General features: G+C 41.1%; 1 protein-coding gene across 4 annotated transcripts in view; it reads right to left on the bottom strand.

Annotated features, from left to right (window-relative positions):
* Positions 1–12,681, bottom strand: part of FKTN (fukutin) — a 58,787-nt gene extending 46,106 nt beyond the window's left edge. For all 4 annotated transcript variants that reach the window (XM_005684273.3, XM_013966251.2, XM_018052552.1 and 1 more), the window contains exon 1: positions 12,640–12,681. The gene's annotated coding sequence lies outside the window, so the exon portion shown is untranslated. The remainder of the gene's footprint in view (positions 1–12,639) is intronic.

The raw sequence follows: 21,313 nt of genomic DNA, 5'->3' as shown, positions 1-21,313 counted from the left end.
TCCTTAGTTTTGAAATACAATTTTTTAAAAACTAGGTTATGTAATGATGTTAATGATTGTTAGTAGTTTTTCTTCATTATGTGCTCTTCCAATCTGTAGAATCAAGATTTCTTTCTCTGCAACAGGTTTTCTTATGTGTTTTAAATACTTTTCTGTTCTAATGTTGAATTTCTATTTCCAGAACTACAATTAAGCATTTGTTTCATCTCCTTTCATTCCCGTTTCACTTTGCTCAACTTTCAAAAGCCTGTCGTCATATCCCTTACTGAGTTTTCAACAATATTAATTCTCCTTTCTGTTTCCTGTGTAGCTTTTTATTCCTGATTTTATTTTTCTTTCTTGAGTTCTGCCAAATTATGACTCATTATTTACCACTGTCTTACTATTTCTTCCTAGCCAGTTAGCTTTCTCTATTATTTTAAAGAAGTGGCTGTGTTGTGCTTTGTGACTCAGTCGTGTCCAACTCTTTGCAACCCCCTGGACTGTAGCCTGCCAGTCTCCTCTGCCCATGGGATTCTCCAGGTAAGAATACTGGAGTGGGTTGCCATGCCCTCCTCCAGGGGATCTTCCCAACCCAGGGATCAAACCCAGGTCTCCCACATTGCAAGCAGATTCTTTACCAGCTGAGCTACCACGGACCCTGTTAAAGAAGTAGTTGTCTCCTTAAATTTGTTATGCCACTACAGTTTTCTCATGGGTCTTCATCACACGTTTTTCCATTTCTTTTTGCTTTTCTTTCTGTAACACTTGTGTACATACTGTACTCATTTTCTTTTTATCACTGTTTATCTTGAATGACATGAGCTTCACCCAGGCCAATTATTTGCAAGAGAATTGTAGGAGGAAGAATTAAGGATGTGTTCTGGACTAGAAGGTAGTCTCTCTAGCCTACAAGAGAGGTCTTTATGACACAGGGTGTCCTGTGCATGCGTGTGTAAGAGAGAGACAATGTATGTGAGAACAAGGAAGAGAAAGATGTTTAGCCATTATTTCTTGCCTCATCAAAAGAGCCTTCCTGCAAAGATCGTGTATCTGTGTGCTTTCTCATTTGTTCTTCCTTTCCTGCTAGAATATGTTGCCAGACATTCCAAGGAAGCTTCTCCTACTGCTTTTCTATGCACCCTGACACCACTGTAAACAGATCTGTCTTTCATTGCTCTGTCAGTTCTACCTGAGATCTCTTTCTGTCAGAATGCTCTTTTAATCTCTTCCTGCTTACATTTCACAAACAGTTCTCAAATATTTCAATTTGGGACACAGGACTCTAGTCCTACTGAAGATGTAACTATAACTGACCCTTGAACAATACAGGGGTTAGGGATGCCAACATTTTATGCAGCTAAAAATCTGCATATAACTTATAGTTGGTCCTCCATATACAAACGTTCCTTTGTATCTGCGTTTCCTTCATACATGTGGTTTGCATTGTGGATTCAACTATCCAGGGGTCATATAATACTGTAGTATTTACTACTGAAAAAAATCCACATGTAGTAATTCAAACTTGTGTTGTTCAACGGTCAACTATACATCTCTGTCTCTCATTTTCCTTGCTGTGAAAGTGAAATCGCTCAGTCGTGTCTGACTCTGCAATCCCATGGACTATAGTCTACCAGGCTTCTCTGTCCATGGGATTTCCCAGGCAAGAGTACTGGAGTGGGTTGCCATTTCCTTCTCCAGGGGATCTTCCTGACCCAGGGATCAAACCCAGGTCTCCTGCATTGCAGGCAGACGCTTTACCCTCTGAGCCACCAGGGAAGAAGAGGGCACAAATGTTTTCACTCTGCCATCTTTAAAGCAGAATTCGTAGGATTTTGAAAACAATCTAAATGGGCTTCCAGAGTGAAAGCCTATATATAGCAAACATCCAATGATGTTACATAAAGCCAACAAACTACTTAAAAGAAATATCACCAGTGATGTGAGTAATCTACTTGATTTATAGATAATGCATCAAGCAAAGATAACTGAAGAAATCATGATCATATTCTATCTCCTAAAACTGTAAAAATTAGCAACATCAAACAACATTAATAATAGTATTAGTTCTGCTGTCAGCTAAAACCTCCTAAAGTAAAGATAGTCAAATATGTACTGTGATAAGGATATCTCAGAAGATAATAAAAAGAACAGCCTTTATTTTCAGTATTTCAGCTCAGCTTTTTGTAATTGAGTTAAAAAGTACATCAATATATTGTACTCTGATTCCTAAAATCTAAAGTAACACTTGGAGTGTGCTATAGTCCAGTCTTTCCTGTGCTTGAATTAACAAATGGGAAGAAAACATAAAAGACCTATATAAACCACTACAGAAAAATATAGTCAAAATTAATATCTTGTTCTCTTTTTGGACATAACTCTAACCTACTATTAATTCTTACATGAACTAAATCTCCAAAATATATCATCAATCACAACTACATTTATATTATCAAGATGATATCCAATTAACTTTATTTCATTATTTATTTTCTGTAATTGCCAAACCAATTCAACTAACTGCAAAGATAAGAATATTAGCCCATCAAAACATTCCTTTTCGCTAGCACTATCTCTTCATTAGGAATGGAATTACCATTTTAAAATGACTAATGTTATACTTAAGAGGCCAAAGCTTATTGAGTTTACCTCTAAAATATCTCTTGTACCAAGTTCCTCTTCTTTCTTCACTGTCATTCTAATTTAAACTCTAATTGTACAAATGTCTTAATTCTAATTGATGTCCCAGGCTCCACTTTCTGCCTACTCATAATCTTACACTGACAGACATACCAAGCTGCTGATAAATGAATCAAATTACATCATCAAAATTTTTCGATGGTTCCTTACCACCTACAAGGAAAGCTCAAGTTTCACATAAATTTGACCCATGAACAACATGGATTTGAACTACACAGGCCCACTTACACAGATTTTTTTTTCAATAATAAACACTACAGTATTACACGATCTGCTGTTGACTTAATTTGTAGATATGGAACTGCAGACATGGAGGGCTGACTCTATTACATGTAGATTTTTGACAGTGTAAAGGATGGTGCCTACCATCCAATTCTACAAGAATCAAGTCTTTAGCCAATGCAGTTGCTAACCTATAATATATGTGAAAGGAATTCAGGGTGAAGGGCAGGATGAAGCACTCTGTCCTCTGGGAAAACAGGCGTTTAGATAGTTGGAAATATTTCAGGAGAACAGTTTATGAAGCTGGACTCTTACATATTCCCATATTTAGAAAAGCACTAAAATCATTAACTGAGATACATGTTCCTTGTGACTAGAAGTAAACTTCTACAGAGATGTGTGCACGAGTGCACATACCTCTTTGCAAAATTATGTATCTACTGACCTCCCCTATCTACTTCCTCTTCTAAGAAATTACTCAGAACTATCTGAGACTGTCTCCCAAATAAAACTGAAACTCACAGCTCTCACGATGTGTGTTTTTATTTCAGTTGACAGAGGTTTGGCACCGCCGACTGCACTGTTCAAGGGTCAAATACAGAAGCATTCAAGGGCATTCACAATCTAACTGAACACAAGGCAAATTTTCTAGACTTTCTCCCACTTCACATACTGCCCAAGTGTCTGTCTCTGCCCAAGTATTCCTGGAATACACACGACACTTTGCTATCTCTTTGCTTTTGTTCATTCCCTCTTGTCTGAAGTATTCTCACCTATTTCCAGAGAACCAGTTCTATACCTCTTTACACAGCTCTTCTCAATGACCTTCCTTTATGAAGTCTTTCATGCTCTTCCAAGTCAGAAGCAATCTCTTCCAGCTATAAATTACTAGTCTTACCTTCTCGCAAGGAATAAATATTTACTGTCTACCTTAAAAGGGAGAGATGCCAACAAAATGCTAAGCCCTGAAGAGAAAATAAGTAAAATACTGTTCCCTATCTTCAAAGATTTTAGAGATGAGTATATAAGGGTTTTTAAAAGAATGGTGATTGATGGTGGTTAAGGGTAAGAAGTCCTAAAGAACAGCATGGGAAGTATTTTCCAAAACGCACAACCACCATCCTTACCACCTTCACATCTATTAAGAAACACTGTTCTGGTTTGTGTTAGACTGTATTAGAGATAAATATAGAGACACTATCAAGAGTGTAATGGCTATGAAGAAATAAGTACAGGCTACTATGGAGCACCAAGAGAGGAAACTAACCCTAAGGTTTTTACTATTTTCTGTTTTGAATTACAGTTATTAAAATACATGAATTACCTCCCCTATCACACTGGATATTGAATTAATATCCAGAAATAGTAAGTATGCTGCTGCTGCTGCTAAGTCGCTTCAGTCGTGTCCAACTCTGTGCGACCCCACAGATGGCAGCCCATCAGGCTCCTCTGTCCTTTGGGATTCTCCAGGCAAGAACACTGGAGTGGGTTGTCATTTCCTTCTCCAATGCATGAAAGTGAAAAGTGAAAGTGAAATCGCTCAGTTGTGTCTGACCTTCAGTGACCCCATGGACTGCAGCCCTCCAGGCTCCTCGTCTGTGGGATTTTCTATATATTCAAATAACTGCACAATGTTCAAGAGAACACAAAACTATTTTTTTTAAGTTTTATTTTTAAAAGTTCTCTGTCCTACAGGAACTTTTATAATAAAATATAAAATATGAAAAAGTGAATTTTTAGAGTTTAACGCCCATACTTAGTTCTAACTCCTGAACAGTAAACATTTAAAAATAACATATGGAGAAATATAGCATCTAACCAAAAGAAAAATATTATTTGTGTATACATTTCTCTTTACATGTGACATTTTAGATATTAAAAATGCTGGGGAGGACAAGTAATGTATTTTCACTTATACTTAGGTAAAGCTTCATAAAGAAAGCAGTATATCATGTCTAATGGAAAAGAAGAACACTACACAGATAGTAAATTTAAATGATGGGATGGTGGAGGGAGATAGAAAATGTTTTAAAAAAATGTAATGGGGACTTTGAGGGGAGTTATGAAGTTTAAGTACCTAAGTATCTTCAAGTTCTAATGGAAATATGCAAAGGCTAATATATAAGTAACCGCCTGTAATGCAGGATACCCTGGTTCGACTTCTGGGTCGGGAAGATCCACTGGAGAAGGGATAGGCTACACACTCCAGTATTCTTGGGCCTCCCCTGTGGCTCAGCTGGTAAAGAATCCACCTGCAATGAGGGAGACCTGGGTTTGATCCCTGGATTGGGAAGATTCCCTCAGAGAAGGGAAAGGTGACCCACTCCAGTATTCTGGCCTGGAGACTATATAGTCCATGAGGTCACAAAGAGTCAAAGATGACTGAGCAACTTTCATACTACAGCACAGAATTAGCCTTACATGACTTGGAAACAGGCTCTAACTAGTGCATGAACTAGGATTTGGCAATTAAGAAGAAAGGAATGGGCAGATCTGCTTCCCAATTGAACCTTTAATGGGTTATGGGTGTCAGTTATCAGTCCTATCAGTCTCTGAGCCTGGGGTAACTAGAGACCAAGACTGTCACCTCCAGCCAAGAACAAACACATTCTTTTACCCTTTCTTTTGTCTTTTATTATCAATTTGTATCAAGGCATGAGAAAGCCTGGAAAAAACTAGTGGTAAGATGACAGCCGCACACAAATTTGAAGGAAAGATGTATAGGATAGGAAGCTCAAGACAGTTCTCAGGCTCCTACTACAACCAAGAGCAGCATTTCATATTCTTTCAGCTTCCCATTGCCATTTCACGTTATCACTTTTCTTTGATGGTAATAGCACAAAAAATTTTGGCATCTGCCTTAACATAACACCCGTCCTCCACTACTCTTTTGAGGATTATTTTGATAGGGATCTGTTTGAAAGAATGTCAAGCTGTCTGACTTTTTTATTACACTTCTACCCACTAGTGGCTTCTGGGTCACCTCTCTTGATTTCAGATGCCCTTGAACAAGAAATGACCAGCCCTAGCAGTGCAGTTACATTCGCAGATGACGTGTGTTAGCCTGGTGCCCTCAATGCTTCTAGACCCAATTTACTCAGGAACACTGAGGAATGCGAGGAAGGCATAGTGGGTGACAGAATTGAGATTCAAATATGTCCTGCACTGCAAAATAAAACAGGAGGCTAAATTAGAGAAGAAAGAGGGTAGTGTAAACAATCAAAGCCATTGTTTTGAAATAAGGTAGCAAACTGGAAGACATAAAGAGAAAATGCTTCTGAAGATGTATTCAGAGAGAAGATGGGAAAAAAGTCAACATTTTCAGCTATTCTAAGCCAAAAACACCCCAGTAGCAACAGATGCTATCCATCTTACTCAAATACTGCTGGTCCTTTTTATATATACTGTTCTTTTTCTTTCATTGCTAACTTTGCAAGACGGTCAGTAACCTGGAAGCAAAGGTTAGACTGTAAGGGTTTAAGAAGTCTCTTCATCTGCTTACCACTCACTCCTTAACGCTTCGCTCTCAAAATGCTGACATTTGAAGATTAAAAAATTAGTCTCTCCATTTGATGCTCCAGAAAAATCCAAAATACACAGCAACTCCTTCTGAAATGACTATGGAGTAGTGAGCTTTTAGAGAACATCTGAAAGGAAAGACCTAGGTAAGAAAGAAAATGAAGACAGGAGGGGACTGATTTATGAGGACAAAGTAAAAGGGTGAAGGAAGTGGCACTGCCTACAAAGTGTACTGTTCTGTGTTTGATATGAAATCTGGATGGACGTTCTCTTTACATTCGCTGTTCCTAATCATTTAATTAGATATACTTCCCGTGTCTACTGACTGATTACTACTTACAAATATTTCACCAGACTGCTGGTGATGTCCTCTTAAACTCCATTGTTCACCTTCAAGCCAGATTTTTTCATGACTTGCCCCTCTATTCTGTTAATGGTATCCCTATTTTCTCAATTATTTATCTTTAAAACAGTTTTTACAGTTCTAACTCCTTAGCTAATGAGTCAACAAACTATACATTCTTCTCTAAAAGCTGTCATTTCTTTCCCATTTCCAGTATAGTTAGCCAACTTTTAAGGCCTTATTAACTCTGCCTAAACAGAAAGCCTCCTACATGAATACAGATAGTCCCTGACTTATGGTTTGACTTATAGTTTTTGACTTTACAGTGGGGGAAAAGTGACAAGCATTCAGTAGAAACTGTGTTTGAATTTTAATTTTTTTTCCTGCAGCTAGCAATAAGTGCCACATAATCTCTCACGACGCTGGGCAGTGGCAGTGTGAGACACAATTCCCAACTAACCATGTGATCACAAGGTAAATAACTGACACTTAAGACCATTCTGCTTTTCATCTGTAGTACTCAATAAATTGTATGAAATATTTAATACTTTAAAAAACCACTCTGCTTTTCATTTCTAGTATTCAATAAATTATATGAAATATTTAATACTTTATTATAAAATATGCTTCATATTAGATGATTATGCCCATCTGTGTAGGCTAACATATGTATCCTCAAGACATTTAAAGTAAGCTAGGCTAGAGAAGGCGATGGCACCCCACTCCAGTACTCTTGCCTGGAAAATCCCATGGACGGAGGAGCCTGGTGGGCCGCAGTCCATGGGGTCGCTAAGAGTAGGACACGACTGAGAAACTTCACTTTCACTTTTCATTTTCATGCATTGGAGAAGGAAATGGCAACCCACTCCGGTGTTCTTGCCTGGAGAATCCCAGGGACAGGGGAGCCTGGTGGGCTGCCGTCTAGGGGTTGCACAGAGTTGACACGACTGAAGTGACTTAGCAGCAGGCTAGGCTGTGATGTTCAGCAGGCTAGGTACATTAAACGCATTTTCAATTTATGATGAGTTTATCAAATTGAGGAAGAACTGTACTCTACTACTAGGCTTTCCTTGAAATGCCATCTTAGGGACCAAAGTGGTCATTTCTACAGTGACACTTTGTGTCACTTTCCCCTGCTTTCAGGACTTCCTCGGCTGAGTACTAATCCCCTAAGTGAGCCCATTGATACAGCGCCTTCTTACCTTGGTGCATTTGTCTATGCTATTCCTTCTGTGTGTAATAGTTTCTCCCCAACACCCTGCCTCTCTCACTGTCTTTTGAGTAGTTAAGACCATAGGCTCTGAAGACAGACTACTATATCCAAATCCTGCTCTGCCACTTGCAGCTTATTATACATATGTTCTTAGGCAGGTTACTTAATCTCTCTGTGCCTCCATCTTAAAAAATATGGATCTATAAATTTACTTAATTCACAGGGCTGTTCTGTCAGATTAAGACATGTAAAGCACTGAAGAGTACCTAGAACATGATAAATTCTAACATGATAAATGCTAGCAATAAAACTAGTAGACAAAAAACTAGTAGACCTTTAGTCTACTAGTCATTCCCTTTGCTGTCCAATAACTAAAGGTCCCCTCATTTACATCCATACAGCACTTGTAGTTGTATTATTTCTGTAGTCAGTCTTAATCAGTTACAGTTCCTTGAGACAGGAGGCTGTCATGTTTCCATATTCCTCAATATTTCATATTCTATATTCTTCCACTGTAGAATTCAAACACATAGACTGTAAAAGATTTATGATGGATTTCCATTACCCCAGAAAAGCTGTGTCCCCAAAACAGTACAAAAGTATTTGAGATAAGTGGTGAATGCAAGTACCAGCAGGTGAAGAGTGACAGTCAGAGTTTATGTCACACAGACCAGTCTGGTTTGTCCCCTCATTCATTTTTTCCATTAAGTTCACAAATATTACTGGGTTCTATGTACACCCTACAGACACCAGGCAACCTGTGAGTTGTTCCCTGCTATAAGACTCTGCTAAGTCGCTTCAGTCGTGTCCGACTCCGTGCAACCCCACAGACGTCAGCCCACCAGGCTCCCCCGTCCCTCCGTCCCTGGGATTCTCCAGGCAAGAACACTGGGAGTGGGTTGCCATTTCCTTCTCCAACTCGTGAAAGTGAAAAGTGAAAGTGAAGTCGCTCAGTCGTGTCCGACTCTTAGCGACCCCATGGACTGCAGCCTACCAGGCTCCTCCGTCCATGGGATTTTCCAGGCAAGGGTACTGGAGTGCGGTGCCATTGCCTTCTCCAACTCTATAGTATAAACAAAAGATTATGGTTATTGCAAAGGCAGCAGAAAGTTGAGGAACCAAGGATTTCTTTTGACCCAAACATAGTTTACATACATCATTTTCATGGGTCATTTAAGAGCTATCTTAGTAGCATACACACCAGAGTAAGAACAGTGGTTGTCTTTGGGTTGGGAGGACTGTAGGTGTTTTTCTTTTTCCTTTTTATTTATCCTATGTGAATATCAATTGATTTTGTAATGAGAAGAAAAAAATGACCAAGTTTTCCAAAAAACTTAAAAAAATTCTCTCATTCTATGGCTCAATTAACAAATACTACAGCCCCTACAACATCACAAGCTTTCATTATTTTAATATCTCCCAATTTTTGGAGTAACAGAATAGCATTAAACCAAGTTATATGTAACTGGGTAAAGTCTTTCCCTCAAGAATGCAAGTACTTAACTGCTTGGTTGAGGATGTTTGGGTACTGATCTCAGTAAAACTATAAAGCTAACAGTATCAAACACATGACTCAGCATGCATCAAGTACTTAGTACAATATATAAGTGTGAATATATGTACGTACATAAAATCTAGATGTATGTTCACCAATATATCAATAATGGTCATTTCTAAGTATGGAGATTGGTGTGATTTTTACATTGTTCTTTATGCTTTTCTACACTGTCCTGATATTTTTATAATGAACACATATTATTTTCATAAAGACAACAAAATTATTAATAAAGTAGATAATAAGTAGTAGTAATGGCTTAATCTTTGCTACTTAAAAGCATGGTCCTCAGACCAACAAATCAACATCATGTTGGAGCATGTCAAAAATTCTTAGGCCCTACTGCAGGCCCCGTGATTCAGAATCTACATTTAATCTACACTTTAAGATCCTTGGGTGATTCATATATGCATTAAAATTTGAAAAGCACTGATTTAGACACTACGGCCTTTACATGCAGGGACAACAGGAACAACATCTGCCTTCTTCATTATACATTCCAGGCATGAAACATAAGTATTTGTTGAATAAATAAGCATGTAAATGATATTACTTCTGAATAGACATCAGAATGACAGTGGAGACTGTATCTATCTGAATTATTTATTTTCTGCCAGAGTTCCCATAAATGGTTGCTTAATATTTACTGTAAATACTGTTAAATTATTTTAGTAAAATGTTGACCCCCAAAATGTAGTCCTATTTCTCTAGTCTCCTATCTACGCACACATCCTATAGTGACTCTTTACAGTCTCTCCCTCAAAGCAAACTCATTTTCAAGATTTTAACTAACATCTCTAGAGAGAAACCTTACTACTTAACTTTCTTAAACTCCAGCTGTCTAAATATTTAACTCTATGTCCTACACCTCAAATTTAACCCTTTTATTCTCCATCAACTATCTCCCTGCCCTCTTCAGAAGAGAACAGTTCTCCATTGTCACAGACTCACATTTTACAAGTTTTAGAGAAGAGAGACCACTAAGTCTAACAACATCATTTTACAGAAGAGAATAGGATCTAGAATTCAATGACAGCCCAAGAGGCTAGTTATTGGCAACACAAAACTACAATCTGCACCACCATACTCCCAATACATTATCACACCCTAGAATTTTGATAGAATTCTCATTTTTATCAACAGCACTTAAATTCACTTTTTAGAAACACAGGTTCAAAATATCAATCACTTAGATCCAAAAAATCAAGTTCTGTGTATTGTTGACATTTCTCTCATTCCTTTTTTCTTTTTAGAACACATCGCACTTTCTTTTCAGTTGAAGTTCCTTCAACATGTAGTGCCATCCTCCCCAAGTCCTCTATCCTCCCAGAGGCTTATTCCTGCTGCCTCTACCTTTATCTATGGTGCTTAATAGAGATGGTTCTGGATGACTCAAACTCTATCCATCCTCAAAGTACAGCCCAATCCCAGACTTCTTTTTCCCCAATTTCTAATGCACTGCTCCATCACTCACTTTTGTATTTGTTCACAGTTCAGTTCAGTCCAGTCGTTCAGTCATGTCCGACTCTTTGTGACTCCATGAATTGCAGCACACCAGGCCTCCCTGTCCAACTCCCAGAGTTCACCCAAACTCATGTGCATCGAACCGGTGATGCCATCCAGCCATCTCATCCTCTGTCGTCCCCTTTTCCTCCTGCCCCCAATCCCTCCCAGCATCAGAGTCTTTTCCAATGAGTCAACTCTTCACATGAGGTGGCCAAAGTACTGGAGCTTCAGCTTTAGCATCAGTCCTTCCAAGGAACACCCAGGAGTGATCTCCTTTAGGATGGACTGGTTGAATCTCCTTGCAGTCCAAGGGACTCTCAAGAGTCTTCTCCAACACCACACTTCAAAAGCATCAATTCTTCAGCATTCAGTTTTCTTCATAGTCCAACTCTCACATCCATACATGACCACTGGAAAAACCATAGCCTTGACTAGACGGACCTTTGTTGGCAAAGTAATGTCTCTGCTTCTGAATATGCTATCTAAGTTGGTCATTACTTTCCTTCCAAGGAGTAAGCGTCTTTTAATTTCATGGCTGCAATCACCATCTGCAGTGATTTTGGCTGATGCTTATTCTTTGGAAACCTACTATCTTAAAAAGTAAAAAGAACTTGATATCATCGAGTTTCTCTGTTTAATCTGAGAAATCTGAGGCCCAGAGAAAAGTGACTTCTCTTGTGTTACTTAAGAACTGGTGAAGGTGACAAAATCTGAACACAGTTCCCCAGATTCCTATCCAAAGCTTGCGTCAGCTCTCTATTTGTCAGTCTTTCCCGACACCCCGCGTTGATAATACAAACAAAAGGCATATGTCAGTGCCATATGAAACTTTATTTACACGGTGTCCATCCCATTATTAAGCAGTGTCCATCCCATTAGTAAGCATACAAAATGGATGCGTCAGTAAACACCCCTCCAACTGAACTGAAAGCTGAATCCAGGGGAAAAGCAAGAGAGAAAGGGATGACTAATTAAAATACCCATCTTTAGGAAGGTATCGTAGCTCCCCCACTGCCCGCGGAAGCACGTCACACTCCCTCACGGGGCATCAAGGCCCTTCCCAGTCGAGCCCCCACTTTTAGCTCCCGCCACGTTCCTGGCTTCGCGTCTCCGCACCCATCCCTCCAGCCATTCCCCTAATAAGCAGAGCTGCCCACACCTGGGAGCTCCTTTCGTGCTTGTACACTTTTATACACACTGGCCCCACAACCTGCAACGTTCTCCTCCTCCCCCTAGATCCTTTTCCAAACCCCGAGACGGCTCTCACGACCCTACTCAAACGTCACGACCCCAACCGGGTCCTACAAGGGTCTCGATGGAGTCCAAATCAGTTCCTATCCCGGGAGGAGGATTTTAGTGGCTGACGCGACCAAAAGCGCGGCAGCGAGGGGAGGAGCCCGAGCACACCCTCCCTGAGATGCTCGTGGACCGCCACGTTGAGTATTCCCCGTCCGGAGGGCGCTCAACCTGTGCCCTGTCTGGGCCAGGGCAGGTGCCCAGAGAGCTGGGGGAATGCCCAGTGACGGCAGCCGAGCCACCGGCGACACCCTCCTGAGATGCCCGCCCGTCCCCGGAGACTAAGCAGCGCCTCTCACACCTTACCTCAGCCAACAGCGGCGGCAACTCCGCTTTACGGCACTCACAGCAACTGCTGCAAAAGGGGCCTTCAAGCGCGGAGTCGTGCGCACTGGTCTGGTTGGTGTCTGCGGCGTAAAGCACGTCGGGAGACGGCCACCTGCAGGTCTACGATCCCTGGCGCTTCCTCACCACCCGAAGTTTACTGAACCCGGAAATTTTCTGGTTTGGGGGATTAAGCTACGTAGCCAAGCTTTTTTTTTTTTTTTAATAATATCTCTTGCTTAGGTAACTACTACAGCAGCGCACAGAGGCGATCTGAGATTTTAGGAAGTGGTCCAAGAATTGGAGAGGCACCCGCTGAGGTGTGTTCCCCAAAGTGTGTGGGTTTGCCAGATAAAATATAGGACGCCAGTTAAATATGAACTTCATATAAGCAACGAATAATTTTTTAGTGTGTATGCTCTGCAGAGGGATTCAGAGTAACTCCAGATTCTGGTTTCGGTGCCATCGGGTGAGACGGGGGATGGAGTGGGAAACGATCGTCGTGCTGAGTCGCTAAGCTGTGTAGTCGCTAATTCTGGTACGACTGTTTGCGACCCCATGCATTGTAGCCCTCCAGGCGCCTCTGTCCGTGGGATTTCCCACGAGAATATTAGAGTAGGTTGCCATTTCCTCCTCCAGGGTATCTTCCCCACCCAGGGGTCAAACCCGTCTCCCGAGTCTTCAGGCGGATTCTTTACCGCTGATCCACGTGGAAAACAACTGAGTTAATATTGCTCTTGAGGTTGAGGTGCCTGGGGAACATCCAAGCTCCAGCGAACTGTTACACTCCTGTTAAATTCTGTAAATACACATTCAGTTCCAGACTGGACTAACTTAACTGTAATCCAAAGAATTACTGTAAAGGAACACATATGAATCAGTTTCGACATAATTTTGAAAACTATAAAGCACTAAACAAATCACTGTAATTTTCTTTCTACAAAATTTATATTATCAGCCCAGGGTGAAAACTGAAAATACTCTCCTCATATATCTGAGTAGTTTGCTAAACTTTTTTTTCATTTTGAAATCAGCATTTTATAATAGTAGTAGTGCTGGTATGTATAACAATTTTTGTACTAATACCTAATACTGTATATACATTTTCTTACACCCTGAGTTATTTTTAGTGGGTTAACTTGGTTTCCAACTTGATGCATGATATATACATTTTTGTGCCTTCTAGAAGAATGCTACTATTATGAAATGCTCAATAATGCACATGAATCTGAACTGTTTTTTTTGAAATGCATAAAATTAAGTGTTTTTCTTACTTCCCAGGGTTATGTTCCTTATCAGTTTCTTACTTTTCCTTGCAGTTTTCTGTGTACATACTGATTTATTTTGTATGTAACCAGACACCACCAGTACTGAATCCAGTTCCATTGCTTGCTGCTCAGAAGGCCAGTACTCGAGCCGAATGTTAGTAGAAAAGGGAAATTTGCTTTATTCAAGAGGCCTGCAACCTGGGAAGACGGTGGTCTGCTGTCCTAAGGCTATCTCCAAGTTGCTAGTTAGGAGACAAATGTTGTAAAGGCAGTGTGAGGAAGGGAGCAGGGTGCGTGACCAGTTGTGTGTTCTTGGATTGGTTGGCATCAAGGTGAAGTTTCCAGCATCACCAATCTTCTGTTTTCAACCAGTGTGTGGTCTATGTGCATATGGTCAGCAGTTTTCATCAGGTGGGGGGCTGGCTTCCTGTTAAAATAACTTAAGGCTGTATAAATCAGACTTTTGTATCTTTCAGGCAAACTGTGAGTTTGATAATTCTGTGTCTGGTTTATAGTCTAAATTGTTGCCAGTTTCCTGGCCCAATTGCTTTTCTTTCTCAGTTCAGTTGCTCACTCCTGTCCAACTCTTTGCCACCCTATGGACTGCAGCACACCAGGCTTCCCTGTCCACCAGCTCCTGTCCATCGAGTCAGTGATGCCATCCAATCGTCTTACCCTCTGTTGTCCCCTTCTCCTCCCACCTTCAATCTTCCCCAGCATCAAGGTCTTTTCCAATGAGTCAGTTCTTCGCATCTTTGTTTCTACATCTTCCTGTTTCCTAATCATTAACTATTGAGCCAGCCTTTTGAGAATCACTGGGAGACTAAAGCTTTTCTGCATACAAGAGGCAGGTGGAGGACATGGTGGGGTGGGTTGGGGGTGGGGGAGCTGTCTGTCACAGGGAAGGTCCCCTAGGGTCCTGCTTCATTAGTACCCCCTTTTGACACTCAGTTCTGAAATGGGGAATAAGAAATAAGGTTTGGGATAAAGAGGTTAATTATAAAGTCACCAGAGGAACTGTTTTAGAGGACTCAGTTTTACACAGAGCCCTCTTATTACTTGGACTAGTAGTAGGTTAATTTAAAAAGTAGGTAACACTCAGAGGAAGGAAGTTACTGAAGATTCACGGGCTTATTGGATACAGGTGTTCACCTAAAGGACTGAAGATGGTAAATTTTGAGCATCAAAATGAGTAACTGCCATTAATTGAAATACAAAACATACATAGAAATTCTTGACTTCATGTTTCCTTACAAGTGAAACTCATTAGTCAAGACTGAAGACTGCCAGGGCATGAACTCACTACCCTGAAACTTGATAAAATCATTGAGCATTTATCCTGCCTTTCTTATTAGAACAGGATTTCAGTGTTAATCAAAATGCTAATGAGAATTCCAACTAATAAGAAGGAATGATAGAACAATCATTGCTACTCCTAGTGAAATAAGAACCACCACCCTCATCAGCAGAGGCTAAAATTAAGTTGAAATGTTGATAGGGAATTTCTTAATAGATGGATTAGGCTGGAACCCCCTGAACCCACTGATCAACCTTATCATTAACTCTGGGACAACATCACACCATGCACTTTCAGATGTGATGTAACAGAAAGTACACAGCACTACCTGTGAAAGATTCTTGCCTAAAAATTGAACCCACATTTAACCATAACTCTCGATTTAACAGAGGCTATAGAGAATCGCTCATAATGTGGGACATTCTACAAGACAAATGTCCCAGTTTCTTTATCAATGGCATTTAAAAGGTGGTGGAGGGAACTAATGCAAAATCAGACTTAAGAGACATATGCCCATATGCAATGTATGGACCTTGTCTGGACCCTGATTTTTAAAAAGTAACCATAAAAACACATTTTTGAGACAACTGAAATTTTAATACAGACTGAGCCTAGATGATACTAACGGATTGCTGTTAATTTTGCTAAGAATGTTAATAGAATGTGGCTGTGTCGTCATCATTGATGAATACTGCAGTACTTATGGGTGAAATTTTTTAGAACTTAAAAATGATGAACATGGCAAAATGTTAAGAATTGATAAATCTAGATGATGAGCATAAACGTGTTCATTATAAATAGCCTCTCTACTCTTCTGCCAGGTGGCTCAGTGGTAAATAATCTGCCTGTCAATGCAGTAGATGCGGATTCAATCTTTGGGTCTGGAGGTTCCCCTGAAGAAGGAAATGGCAACCGGTTCCAGTATTTTTGCCTGGAAAATTCCATGGACAGAGGAGCCTGGCGGGTTAATCCACTGGGTTGTAAAGAGTCAGACACATGCATGCATGCATGCATGTTTGAAAACTGTCATAATAAACAAGAAAAGGGGAAAGTTATCAGGTTCATAAAGTGCATAAAAAGTCTTGTTCTATGTAAAGCTTAAAAAAGACAGTTATAATAAAGGATTACATTAGTCAGTCTTTTTTTTTTCTTTAGCCACGCCTCAGGCATTCAGGAGACCTGATTCTCTGACCAGGGATCTAAACTCTGTCCACTGCAGTGGAAGCACAAAGTCCTAACCACTGGACTTGCAGGGAATTCCCAACACTGCTGATTTAAACTACGGTCTTTATAAATGTGGACCAACTGACTAGCTTTTCTTACATAAACCAGAGACATAATGGATCATCTATACCTTCTGGTATGTTTCTTTAAAGTGGACCAGGAACTTAAAGATAGAAGTGAAGGAATCTCAATTCAGAGTCCTAGATTTTTCTTTTTCTTTTTTGTAATCCTCTATAATTTACAATTATCTTGGATACAACTAACTCATCAGTAACTTCATCTTCATCACTGAAGTTCCCCCCCACCTTCCTTATAAGTAACTTTTCATACTTGAATTCCATTGGTTTATGTAATATTTAAATTATACAATAATGCCATTGGCACAAGTAAGTTGGGGAACAAACAGCTAACTAGAGGTATACATACTAATCGACTGGCAGGAGCAGTGCTTCTCTAGTATACCAGAGGGGAGCCCAGCCGTGAGCCTTCAACTCACTGTGAATCACAGTTACTGTAACTTGGTTAGCCAGTCCAGTAGGGGAGGGGTACAAGGATTGGTAAAAACAGTCCCTATTATTAGCAGATATCCATCTTTTAAAAATCATTCAGATGCAGTAGCACATACACATCCTGGCCCACTCTTAACACAGTGGGGTCTGGGGCAAAGAGTAGATAGAAATGGAGGCCAATCTTGATTTAAGTGTCTAAATACGTAAGAGTCAATCATATAACATATAGACTTCTATCTTGATAAATATTTCTTCTCAAGGAACAGAAATTTAGGTTCAAGATTGAATTGTCAGACATGTGCTGGAAAGCGACAACAGGAGAACCAGGTCAGCCTGTTCTCCCTGCAGCCCCCTGGGACTGTTTCCTTTCAGCCTCTAGCTGCAGCTTGCCCAAGGGTCCTGGTAGCATGAAAGTGGGACACCCCAGTCTGCACATCCAAACTCCTGAACTGCCTCCCCTAAGTCTAGCGGTATATGTCTGTAGCGCAGAATGTCTTCAGGATGGATTGGGGAAGAGGCCTGCATGTGTTATGGAAGCCAGCTTTGGGCTGGTGGGACAGGGGATTATGGGATCCTGGCTGTCGCGTTCATAGTGGGTAGTGGAACATAGACCAGGAGTGGACACAATTCTTCACCAGCTTCACTTGTTCATTCTGTGGAAAGATACAGCCTGAGATTGAGGATCAGGGCAGGGACCCCTTCCTTGCCCAAGTCTCTGTACATGCCCATCCCTATGGTATCATGCTATATATACTGTTGGGCTTGCTCTTTCCATTTCATGGTATCATGAAAACCCTCCCATTTACAACAGTATCAGCTGTGTAGGGTTACCTGGAGGTACTATCTAATCACATGACCTTGTGCAAAATGGGCATAAACATACTACTAGTACCATGCAGTGTAAATCTAAAATGAGGTGTAATAAGGGACAGTTGGACAAAAAAGTGGAATGTACACAATTCCTGAGTTCTTGTCCCAGAGATCCAGTCAGGCACATTAGGACTGGAATATCAAGGAAAAGTTTCTCTAATTGAGGAAGCCAATTCCAAAAATGGTTTATATAACATTTTGGGAGGGGGTAAGCTTCCCTGGTGGCTCAGAGGTTAAAGTGTCTGCCCCCAATGTGGGAGACCCAGGTTCAATCCCTGGGTAGGGAAGATCCCCTGGAGAAGGAAATGGCAACCCACTCCAGTATTCTTGCCTGGAGAATCCCATGGACGGAGGAGGCTGGTAGGCTACAGTCCATAGGGTCGCAAAGAGTCGGACACGACTGAGCAACTTCACATGCAGAATATATTTACACAAGTATACAACTTGTGCAGCAACACAGAAAAGGGAATCCATCAGAACCATAGTGAAAGTGAAGTTGCTCAGTCGGGTCCAACTCTTTGCGACCCTATGGACTGTAGCCTACCAGGCTTCTCCATTCATGGGATTTTCCAGGCAAGAGTACTGGACTGGGGTGCCTTTTCCTTCTCCAACCATGGTAGTGCACTGTTAACAGTTAGGTTGTGTTTTGCTATAATAATGCTGCAACGTGCGTGTGTGCGTGCATGCCGACTTCACTCATGTCCAACTCTTTGTCACTGCATGAACCTTCGCCTGCCAGGCTCCTCTGTTCATGGGATTCTCCAAGCAAGAACACTGCAGTGGTTTGCCATGCCCTCCTCCAGGGGATCTTCCTGACCCAGGGGTTGAACCCGCATCTCTTAAGTCTCCTGCATTGGCAGGCAGGTTCTTTACCACTAGCAACATTATTTGTGACTTTATATAACAGAAATACCTAGAAATGGAATTAAACGTTTCAAGTGAAAGCGAAGTAGCTCGCTCGTGTCCGACTCATTGCAACCCCATGGACTGTAGCCTGCCAGGCTCTTCAATCCATGGGATTTTCCAGGCAAGAATCCTGGAGTGGGTTGCCATTTCTTTCTCCAAGGGATCTTCCCAACCCAGGGATCAAACCCAGGTCTCCTGCACTGAAGGCAGACTCCTTACCATTGCAGGAATACTCCTTGTATGTTTTTAATACCTTGATTTTTTTTGGGGGGGGCGGGGGGTGCCGGGAGCCAGCGTGAGGAATTCCACCCGTGACAAGTCATGCGGCAGAGCTCTGATGGCAAGGCTAATCAGACCTCAGGTTTTCCCCCTGGAATTTCCTGAGCATCCACCCCCCCAAAAATAAGAATCTGCCTGCTTTTCCACTCTTCTGCTATTCTCTGGAAAAAGTCAATTCAGGGCTTTAGTCTTCTGCATTTGAAAGAGTGTTTCAATCCAAAAACCCCTGATGGCTTTCTAGCCTGCCTGCAGGACTCGTACAGCTGCGCATGTGATTGTTTGAGGCCTCCTGACCGCAGGAGGCACAGGAAGCTTAAAACATCCTAGGAATGTAGGGGCTTCCGAGGAGTCAAAATCATTAGAATAGGACTGATTAAAGTTTCATTTGTTGAGCCAATACTTGCTGCCAAATCTTCATATCCTTTATTTTTAGATATAGTTGGTATATAGAAAGACAAGTAGTAGACCTGGTATTAGCAACATTAGATCTTTGAGTTTAGTACCTTCTTTGTTATAACCCACTGCACCTTTGTTCTATAGAGATGTAACTTTACTGCTTTAAGGAGATGCAGATTAAAGAAGAACACTTCAGGGGAAACGAAATTAACATTCATTAAGGAAGAGAGTCAAAAAGTGTTAACAAGCCTCTTGGCCGGAAGATAATGTAAATCACCTGAGACCTTTTGTATACAAAAAGATATACAGAAAGTCTGGGCTGCTAACACTACATAATTTTGTATTACCCATTGATCTCTATGTATAATCAAAAGTATAAAAGGCCTTGAAGGACAATAGAAGGGGAGCCAGTCGCTGGACTGGCCTCCCCCGTGTCGATTCTTTCTCTTCCTCCCTCCCTCTCCTTTTCAGGCTGATCTCTTGGAACGCGGAGGCTCACTGTGTCTACTTACTTGTCCCGGCTTCTAAGACCCGTAAGAGAGAGAGCCCAAGGCGGGGCACTCTCCGATATACAAACAGGCACCAGCGGCCTAACATAGACGGTGCAAGCTCCTTGTCTGGAACTTTATTGGTTTTCCACGTAACCCAAGTTAATCAGCCTCTTCTCCCCACTTACATTTTCCTACTACACTATTTCTTCCTAATCTAATCTTACATTAATAAATAAATAAGTCTTTCCTCGCCAACGCCGTCCCGCTTCAATTCCCTGGATCCACCGGGGCTGTACCCCAGCAGGGGGTAGTGTTCTAAAAGGTCTTGCTAGGTCTTCATAGAGCTGTCCAACTTCAGCTTCTTCAGCGTTATTGGTTGGGGTATAGGCTTGGATCACTGTGATATTGAATGGTTTGCCTTGGAAATGAACAGAGATCATTCTGTTGTTTTTGAGATTGCATCCAAGTACTGCATTTCAAACTCTTTTGTTGACCATGATGGCTACTCCATTTCTTCTAAGGGATTCCTGCCCACAGTAGTAGACAGAATGGTCATTTGAGTTAAATTCACCCACTCCGGTCCATTTTACTTCGCTGACTTCCTAGAATGTCGACGTTCACTCTTGTCATCTCCTGTTTGACCACTTCCAATTTGCCTTGATTCATGGACCTAACATTCCAGGTTCCTATGCTTCAGCAATATGTGAACTGTGAAATTCCAGATGTTCAAGCTTGTTGTAGAAAAGGCAGCAGAACCAGAGATCAAATTGCCAACATCTGCTGGATGATGGAAAAAGCAAGAGAGTTCCAGAAAAACATCTATTTCTGCTTTATTGACTACGCCAAAGCCTCTGACTGTGTGGCTCACAATAAACTGTGGAAAATTCTGAAAGAGATGGGAATACCAGATCACCTGACCTGCCTGTTGAGAAACCTGCCTGTATGCAGGTCAGGAAGCAAGTTAGAACTAGACATGGAACAGACTGGTTCCAGATAGGAAAAGGAGTACATCAAGGCTGTATATTGTCTCCCTGCTTATTTAACTTATATGCAGAGTACATCATGAGAAATGCTGGGCTGGAAGAAGCACAAGCTGGAATCAAGATTGTCAGGAGAAATATCAATAACCGCAGATATGCAGATGACACCACCCTTATGGCAGAAAGTGAAGAGGAACTAAAAGAGCCTCTTGATTAAAGTTAAAGAGCAGAGTGAAAAGTTGGCTTAAAGCTCAGCATTCAGAAAACGAAGATCATGGCATCTGGTCCTGTCACTTCATGGCAAATAGATGGGAAACAGGGGAAACAGTGTCAGACTTTATTATTTGGGGCTCCAAAATCACTGCAGATGGTAACTGCAGCCATGAAATTAAAAAGATACTTACTCCTTGGAAGGAAAGTTATGACCAAACTAGAT

This window comes from Capra hircus, chromosome 8 (genome assembly GCF_001704415.2).
Source record: "Capra hircus breed San Clemente chromosome 8, ASM170441v1, whole genome shotgun sequence".
Taxonomy (NCBI): domain Eukaryota; kingdom Metazoa; phylum Chordata; class Mammalia; order Artiodactyla; family Bovidae; genus Capra; species Capra hircus.
Note: the sequence above shows the minus strand (reverse complement) of the source record. Positions and strands in the feature narration are given on the sequence as shown.